This window comes from Rhincodon typus, chromosome 28 (assembly GCF_021869965.1).
Source record: "Rhincodon typus isolate 14 chromosome 28, sRhiTyp1.1, whole genome shotgun sequence".
NCBI lineage: Eukaryota > Metazoa > Chordata > Chondrichthyes > Orectolobiformes > Rhincodontidae > Rhincodon > Rhincodon typus.
Genome location: NC_063359.1, coordinates 41,629,505 through 41,638,334, shown reverse-complemented (window position 1 = coordinate 41,638,334; position 8,830 = coordinate 41,629,505). Strand labels below are relative to the sequence as shown.

Sequence of the window (8,830 nt, the reverse complement as noted above, 5' to 3'; positions counted from 1 at the left end):
ACCGTAATGAGTTTGTACAGTTTTGGATTACTTGTTACTTTGATTAGACCCTCAGCATGTGACTCTTATATCTAAAATGTTATTCTAGCCATTTGGTTTGTCTCCAGCACCGCATTATTTTTAATTTTCTGTAATTATCTCTCTGCCTCAATTAATTGGATTATAGGGCATCCCTTCGCTTGCTATTCAGCTGTTGACACTTTATTCACACCATGTGACACTTTTGATTACCTGCAGGGACTTATTATTCAGCCTGTTACCACTCCATTTGCACCATTTGTATGACCTTTTGATCTCTCTGCCTGTGTGTTTCTCTTCACTTCACCTGACAAAGGAGCAGTGCTCCAAAAGCTTGTGATTTCAAATAAACCTGTTGGACTATAACCTGGTGTCGGATCCCTTTACTGATGATCGGGAAGAGACTGATGGGGCGGTAATTGGCTGGGTTGGATTTGACCTGCTTTTTATGTACAGGACATACCTGGGCAATTTTCCACATTGTGGGGTAGATACCAGTGTTGTAAATGTACTGAACAGCTTGGCTAGAGGAGCAGCAAGTTCTGGAGCACAAGTCTTCAGTACCATTGCCGGAATGTTGTCAGGGCCCGTAGCCTTTGCAGTATGCAGTGTCTTCAATCGTTTCTTGATATAACATGGAGTGAATCGAATTGGTTGAAGACTGGTATCTGTAATGCTGGGGACCACTGGAGGAGGCCGAGATGGATCATCCACTCAGCACTTCTGGCTGAAGATTGCTGCGAATGCTTCAGCCTTATCTTTTGCACTGATGTGCTGGGCTCTTCCATCGTTGAGGATGGGGATATTTGTGGACCCTCCTCCTACAGTGTGTTGTTTAAATGTCCACCACCATTCACGACTGCAGAGCTTAGATCTGATCCGTTGGTTGTGGGGTTGCTTAGCTCTGTCTATCACTTGCTGCTTTCGCTGTTAGGCATGCAAGTAGTCCTGTTTGGTGGCTTCACCAGGTTGACACCTCATCTTTGGGTATACCTGGTGCTGTTCCTGGTATGTCCTCCTGCACTCTCCATTGAACCAGGGTTGATCCCCTGGCTTGATTGTAATGGTCGAGTGGGGTATATGCCGGGCCATGAGGTTACAGATTGTTCTAGAGTACAATTCTGCTGCTGTTGATGGCCCACAGCGCCTCATGGATGCCCAGTCTTGAGTTGCTAGATCTGTGTGAAGTCTGTCCCATTTAGCACGGTGATCATACCACACTGTTTCGTGTGTTTCTGAGGTGGTGGGGGAATGGGGTAGTTTCTGTAAAAGGGGTTGGTTTCTGTTTTGGGAAAGTAAGGGGTTGATTTGTCTTGGGGGTTGGGGGTGGTTTTTGTATTTGAGCGGGTAAGCAGTGATTCTGTTTGGGGGGGGCGGTGTGGGGTGTGTTACAGGCTTTCGGGCTGTCCGTGTTGTAAATGATCGACCAGATCGAGAGAGCGAGTGTCTCTCCGCCTCCTCGCGGGAGTGAAGTAACTCAGTTTGTCAGGAGAGTGAGTGTGAGTGTGAGTGTGAGAGCTACTGCTGGGCGGCTCAGTCGCTGCCGTACAGGGACCGGGACCGGGACCGGGACAGAGGGGGAGCAGGAGCCCCCTACCCTACCCCACCCCGTGCTGCTGGCTCAGTGCCCGGTCGGTGTGATTGCCTGAGGTATGAGGGTCTCTGGGTGAGGGAGGTAGGGGGCAATAATCTGTATCTGTCCCAGGGACAGAGAGCTCTCTTTGGGATTCACCCTCTGTCTGTGTTTGAGTGTTTCTGTGCTGTATTTGTCCTCTCGGGCAGCACTGAATGTTCTCGAAGTTTCTTTTGGTCTCTGTGTTTGTTCTGATTGCTCAATCTGAACCTCTAGTGAAAGCCTGAGCTCGGCAAAAGCTGACTCCCAACTGCTGGTTGTTGGAGTCGGGGGGAGGGGAATGGGCCCCTGCTTAACTTTTCTCTCTTTGATATTTATTCAGCTCGCTCCTGTTCCCGTCCCCACAGTAATGGGTGTAAAAATAGCTGCTCAATTCTCTGGCTGTGTTGTACTGACGGAGGAGGGTTCTCTCTTTCACTGATTTCACATTCATGGTAAAGAGCTCATGTCACCTTTCAAACACAAACAGCCAGCCTGCGGGTTTTAACCCGTTACTTGCTGCCTGAGATCTGAGCTTTGTTGCTTAGGACAGCTTTCAGGTTGTAATAAAAGCAGATATTGCTGGAGAAACTCAGCAGGTCTGGCAGAATCTGTGGAGAGAGAAACAGTTAATGTTTCCAGTCCAGTGTGACTCTAAGTTAGAAAGTTCAAAGTGTACCTACAGTAGTTTGTCGGGAACCTGGCATAAAGTGTTTGGAAAATGTTGCTGAGGTGTTTCCATTGCTTCTCAGTGGAGTCTGTGTCTGTTTCTGTTTCTCTCCCTGTAGGTGGAGTGTCTTTGGGTGATTCTCCCTGTTCAGTTTTTGTGAGATTGTCATTAGCACCAACCCTGGATTATTATGTTCCATTACACACTGAACATTGCCCCACCATTCAGTGCCATGTCAGCAGGTGTGGGAGATTGTCTCACGGCTGTGGATTCTCTCCTGGACAGGGACCATGTCCAGTCAATCTGCTACTTTTGATGTTGTTATTTCAGAATTAACAACTGCTCTAGATCAGTGTCCTGGTATCCCAACATTCAAGGCTGTGGGTCTAGTGCAGGAAAATAGAACCAGTGTCAGCCACAGTCTGTTTAGGCAATACAGACTCAATGGGCCAAAGGGTTCTTTAGTGTATCATTCTTTAATATTGTGCAAATCTATAAACAGAGAGTATTTGAGAGTTATATTCAACTGGAAAGATTAACAGGGGTCCTCCCACCACAGATGCTGCCTGACCTGAGAATCTCCAACAATATTTTGTTTTTATTTCAGATTTCCAGCACCTGCAGCATATATTTATCTTTTATTATCAAACAGAAAAATCTCTGCTCTTCTTCCAAAAGGAACTGTTTATCTAGTGATTACCCAGCAAGGTGGGGGGTATGTCTTTTACCCCCGTCTGACTTTACTCTGTGCTCAGGTCAATACAAGTGAAAACTGAGTTTAAAACAGTGTTCCAGCAGTTTAAGGTCACACCTGGCATATCTGTTTAGGCTTTGATTTGTTAGTGTTAGCATGTCTTGTACAGGTCTCTCTGCCTGTTGGTATTGACAGCAGTGGACAGGTTACGTTCATCATGAGTAATTGTCCAAACCCTGGTCCCTGTCAGCCTCAATGTCTCTGTCTGTCTCTCTCTCTCTCTCTCTCTCTCTCTCTCTCTCTCTCTCTGTGCTGACTGAGATGTGCTAAGGAAATGAATGAGCGATCCTGTCCAACATACACCGAATCTCATCCAAACATCTCCTTTGTGCTCACTGACCTACACTCGCTCCCAGGTAAGAAGCAAATTGATTTTAAATGTTTGTCCCTAATTTAGATCTCTTAATGTCCTTAACTCTTGCTACCTCTGCCTCCACCATCCCCACAACACCCTCCCATTCTGATTTCGTGAGCATCGTCATTTTTCATTTCTCCACCATTTGCAGCCACTCCTTCAGTTACCTGGGCTCTGAGTTTTGTGTATCCCTCCCAAACTCTCTACCTCACCATTCTCCTCACCTCACCATTCTCCTCTGACATGATCAAACCTTTTTTGGTTGGTACGCTATTTCATTTTGGTTTGGTGTCTGAGATTGAGGCCGTTGGAAGGTTTTCCTACATTAAAGGTGTGATATAAATGCATGTCCTTTTGTTGATAAAAATAGAAATTGCTGGAAAAGCTCAGCAGGTCTGGCAGTATCTGTGGAGAGAAATGAGAGTTAATGTTTCAGGCTGAGTGACCCTTCCTCAGAACTGACGGTAGCTAGGAAAATTTTGGTTTATATACAGAAGATAGGGTTGGGGGCGGTGGTGGTCAGGAGTAAACGATAGGTGGGATAGAGTCTAAAGAGAGAGAAGAGCAGTTGGACAGACAAAGGAGTGGATAACGATCTGGCTGGGAGGGTTAATAGCTGTTAATGGATACTGTTGATGGCTAACAATGAGTGGTGTATAATAGCAGACTGTGAGGTAACAAGGCCTGGTGGTGGGAGTTGGGATAAGACATGTGAGAGCTCAAACCCCAAAGTTATTGAACTCCATATTGAGTGTGGATGGCTGCAGGGTCACCAGGCAGAAAATGAGGTGTTGGGTTACTTGAGCTTTGTGTAGTATGGCATAAGACACACAAAATGAGAGAGATGAATGGCCTGGTGTGGGAGAAGTGGGTTCCAGGTCGTGGCCAAGTGGCACCAGCATGGGAGAAAGTCAGGCCTGAATAGTTGGAATGATCTACACCTGGATGTGATGGAACCAATGTTCCCACAAACCACTGGGAAGTGGAGAGGGCTTTAAACTCAACAGCAAGGGAACAAATGTGGACATATGCAGTATATCAAAGATCACAGACAAGGTAAAAGTAGAATATAGCAATGTAAGAAATGTGCATCAGTGAATGACAGAAAACAACAGAGAGAAAAAGCAGAATACACCAACAATCAAGACAAGATGTTACCAAGATAACAAAACGTCAAAGTGTAGAGCTCTGTATCTGAATGTATGTAGTATTCATTATGAAGTGAACAAATTGACAGTGCTTATTGAAGTGAATACATTCAATCTGATACCCAGTTTGGAGAGACAGTTGCAGAATGACAAGGATTGGGGAGTGACTGTTGGGGAGTGACTGTTGGGGAGTGACAGACATTCAAGAAGAATAGGAATCTTGATAACTGGTGGAGAGGTAGCACTGTTAGTGAAGGATAGGATTAGGGCAATTGTTAGAGATGACCTTGGTTCAGGGGAACAGGATGTGGAATCAGTTTGGGTGGAGATGAACAATATGAAGGGAAAGAAGTCACGAGTGGGAGTAAGTTACAGGTTTCCTGAAATTTTGTCCCACATTGTGGTTACTATGTAAGTGCAAATATTGGAACTGACCAGACAGCAGGTGATACTATTTCCTGGTATTGCGTAATGTGACAGGATTAATTACTGACCTCTGAGTGAAGGCACTCCTCCAGAGTAGTAATGAAAATATTATTGAATTTTACATCCAGTTTGGAAAGGGTAAGGGTGGGTCTAAGATGAATGTTTCACAGCTAATTGTGGGAATGAAAGCTGAGCCAGCTGAAGCAAGCTGGCATTCCAGGGTTAGGGATAAGTCAGTAGAGACACAATGGCAGACATCGAAGGAAATGATTTAGAATATTCAGAGTAAGTACATACCTACAACAAAGAAAAACTCTAAAGAGAGAATCCAGCATCAGGAGTTCAGTGAAGAAGTTTAGGGAAAGCTTCAACCTTAAGGAAAAAGCATTTAACTATAGAAAGATGTGAAGCAGATCAGATAACTAGTCAGGATATACAGAATGGCAGAAAATAACTTGTTTCTTCTGATTAAAATTTAAGTCATAGTGTGAGAGGAAGCTACCCAGAAATTTAAAAATGGATAGCAAGAGTTTCTGCAAGTATTTGAAAAGAAGAGAAAGTGCATGTAGGTCATCTCTAGAGTGAGAAAGGGAATTATCAGCAGATAATAGGGAGATGGCGGATAAAATGAACAAATATTTTTCTGTAGACGATAGAAAAATTATTCCAGAAATAGCTGTAAACCAGGAGGTGGGAACATGGAATATAGAACATAGAACATTACAGCGCAGTACAGGCCCTTCAGCACTCGATGTTGCGCCGACCTGTGAAACCAATCTGAAGCCCATCCAACCTATACTATTCCATTATCATCCATATGTTTACCGAATGACCATTTAAATGCCCTTAAAGTTGGCGAGTCTACTACTGTTGCAGGCAGGGCATTCCACGCCCTTACTACTCTCTGAGTAAAGAACCTACGTATGACATCTGTCCTATATCTATCACCCCTCAATTTAAAGCTATGTCCCCTTGTGCTAGCCATCACCATCCGAGGAAAAAGGCTCCCACTGTCCACCCTATCTAATCCTCTGATCATCTTGTATGTCTCTATTAAGTCACCCCTTAACCTTCTTCTCTGTAACAAAAACAGCCTCAAGTCCATCAGCCTTTCCTCATAAGACCTTCCCTCCATACCAGGCAACATCCTGGTAAATCTCCTCTGCACCCTATCCAATGCTTCCACATCCTTCCTATAATGCGGTGACCAGAACTGTACGCAATACTCCAAGTGCGGCCGCACCAGAGTTTTGTACAGCTGCAAAATGACCTCATGGCTCCGAAACTCAATTCCTCTACCAATAAAACCTAACACACCGTACGCCTTCTTAACAACCCTATCAACCTGGGTGGCAACTTTCAGTGATCTGTGCACATGGACACCGAGATCTCTCTGCTCATCTACACCACCAAGAATCTTACCATTAGCTCAGTATTCTGTATTCCTGTTACTCCTTCCAAAGTGAATCACCTCACACTTTTCCGCATTAAACTCCATTTGCCACCTCTCAGCCCAGCTCTGCACCTTATCTATGTCCCTCTGTAACTTGCAACATCCTTCCGCATTATCCACAACTCCACTGACTTTGGTGTCATCCGCAAATTTACTAACCCATCCTTCTACGCCCTCGTCCAGGTCATTTATAAAAATGACAAACAGCAGTGGCCCCATAGCAGATCCTTGAGGTACACCACTAGTAACTGAACTCCAGGATGAACATTTCCCATCAACCACCACCTCTGTCTTCTTACAGCTAGCCAATTTCTGATCCAAACCGCTAAATCACCCTCAATCCCATGCCTCCGTATTTTCTGCAGTAGCCTACCATGGGGAACCTTATCAAACGCTTTACTGAAATCCATATACACCACATCAACCGCTTTACCCTCATCCACCTGTTTGGTCACCTTCTCGAAGAACTCAATAAGGTTTGTGAGGCACGACCTACCCTTCACAAAACCGTGTTGACTATCCCTAATCAAATTATTCCTTTCTAGATGATTATAAATCCTATCTCTTATAATCCTTTCCAACACTTTACCCACAACCGAAGTAAGGCTCACTGGTCTATAATTACCAGGGTTGTCTCTACTCCCCTTCTTGAACAAGGGGACAACATTTGCTAGTCTCCAGTCTTCTGGCACTATTCCTGAAGACAAGGGAAGGAGAGAGGAACTGAGTGAAATTTCAATCAGGAGGGGAGTGTGACTGAGCAAGCCGATGGAGCTGTTGGCTGACAATTCTCTGGGTCTAGATGGATTTTATCCTCGGGTCTGAAAGAAGATGCTCATGAGGTAGTAGATGCCTTGGTGGTAACTTTCCAAAATTCCCTCAATTTAGGAAACACTTCATCAGACTACAAAGTAGCAAATGGAACCTTTTTGTTCAAGAGGTGGAAAACAGGAAACTATAGGCCAGTTAGCTCAGAGACAGTAGGAATTGCTGCTGCTGGAGTCTGAGATAACAAGGTGTGGAGCTGGAGGAACACAGCAGGCCAGACAGCATCAGAGGAGCAAGGAAAGGTGACGTTTTGGGTCGGGACCCTTCTTCAGAAATGCAGGCGGGGAAGGGGGCTCTGAAATAAATAGAGAAAGGGGAGGCAGTGATAGGAGGTGGAGGGAAGACGGACAGGTCAAGGAGGCGGGGATGAAGCCAGTAAAGGTGAGTGTAGGTAGGGGGTTTGGATAGGGGTTGGTCAGTGAGGAGGGAGGGGTGGGTAGGTGGGAGGGAAGACAGACAGGTCAAGGAGGCGGGGATGAGGCTAGTAGGTAGGAAGTGGGGGTGGAGTTTGATCAGTGAGGTGGGAGGAGCAGATAGGTGGGCGAAAAGACGGACAGGTCAAGGAGGCTGGGATGAGAGGGGCTGGTTTTGGGATGAGGTCAAGGGTGGGGAATTTTGAAGCTTGTAAATTCCGCATTGAGACCATTGGGCTGCAGGGTTCCCAGGCGGAATATGAGGTGCTGTTCCTCCAGCCTTTGGGTGGCATCGTTGTGGCACTGGAGGAGGCCCAGGATGGACATGTCGTCCAAGGAGTGGGAGGGGGAGTTGAAGTTGGGAGGTGTTGTCGTTCATCATGAACAGACTAGTTAGCTCGATGTATATCATACAGAATGTATTACAACCAATCATTAAAAAGGTAAAGCTTCACACTCAGGAAAAACTCGAGATAATCAGGAAGAGTCAGCATTATTTTGTCAAAGGGAAATAATGTTTAACTGATTTATACCTGTTGTTTGAAGAGTAACGTGGTGTTGATAAAGGGGAGACTGTAGATGCACTGCAGTTGGATTTCCAGAAGGCATTTGACAAGGTGCTATGTCAAAGGTCATTATGGAAAATGAAAGCTGAAATGAAAGGTGTAGTAGGTCACAGTTTGGCTGGTTTGGCAGAATTTACAGATCAGACATAAATATCATCTCAGGGGTGAATTGAGACCTGGAATGAGCAAGTTGTCTTTACGTTGGAAAGGTTGGGCTTGTTTTCACTTGAGTTAGTTTAGAAGAGAGAGGGATGACTTGATTGAAGTGTATGGCATCCTGATTGGTCTCAACAAAATGGATGTGGAAAAGGCGCCTCTCTTTGTGGGTCAGTCCAGAACTAAAGGTCACTGTTATAAATTTAGCTGTTTCAGGAAAATGCTGAATTTTTGCTCTGCTGTTTCAGTTTCCCAATGATTTTGAACATAACAACAAAGTGTTCGTTTTCAACTCAGCATAAAATGACAGAGAGACTATCCAGTGACTTTCCAAAAAGTATCATTCACTGAAAGTCAGTGGAAAAAAAATTTACAGGACAAAGACAGTGAGAGTCAGTGTGTGTGGGAGCCGTACCCCAGTGAGAGTCAGT

At 45.0% G+C, this 8,830-nt stretch overlaps 1 protein-coding gene across 2 annotated transcripts in view; it reads left to right on the top strand.

The window, feature by feature from the left end:
- The first annotated feature begins 1,432 nt into the window (after nt 1-1,432).
- Nucleotides 1,433-8,830, top strand: part of LOC109919800 (retinoic acid receptor RXR-alpha-A) — a 71,191-nt gene continuing 63,793 nt past the window's right edge. Inside the window, exon 1 of one of the 2 annotated variants that reach the window (XM_048613517.1) lies at nt 1,433-1,668. The gene's annotated coding sequence lies outside the window, so the exon portion shown is untranslated. Of the gene's footprint in view, nt 1,669-3,304; nt 3,411-8,830 lie in introns of those variants that run through there. The other variant, XM_048613518.1, reaches the window with a different exon arrangement.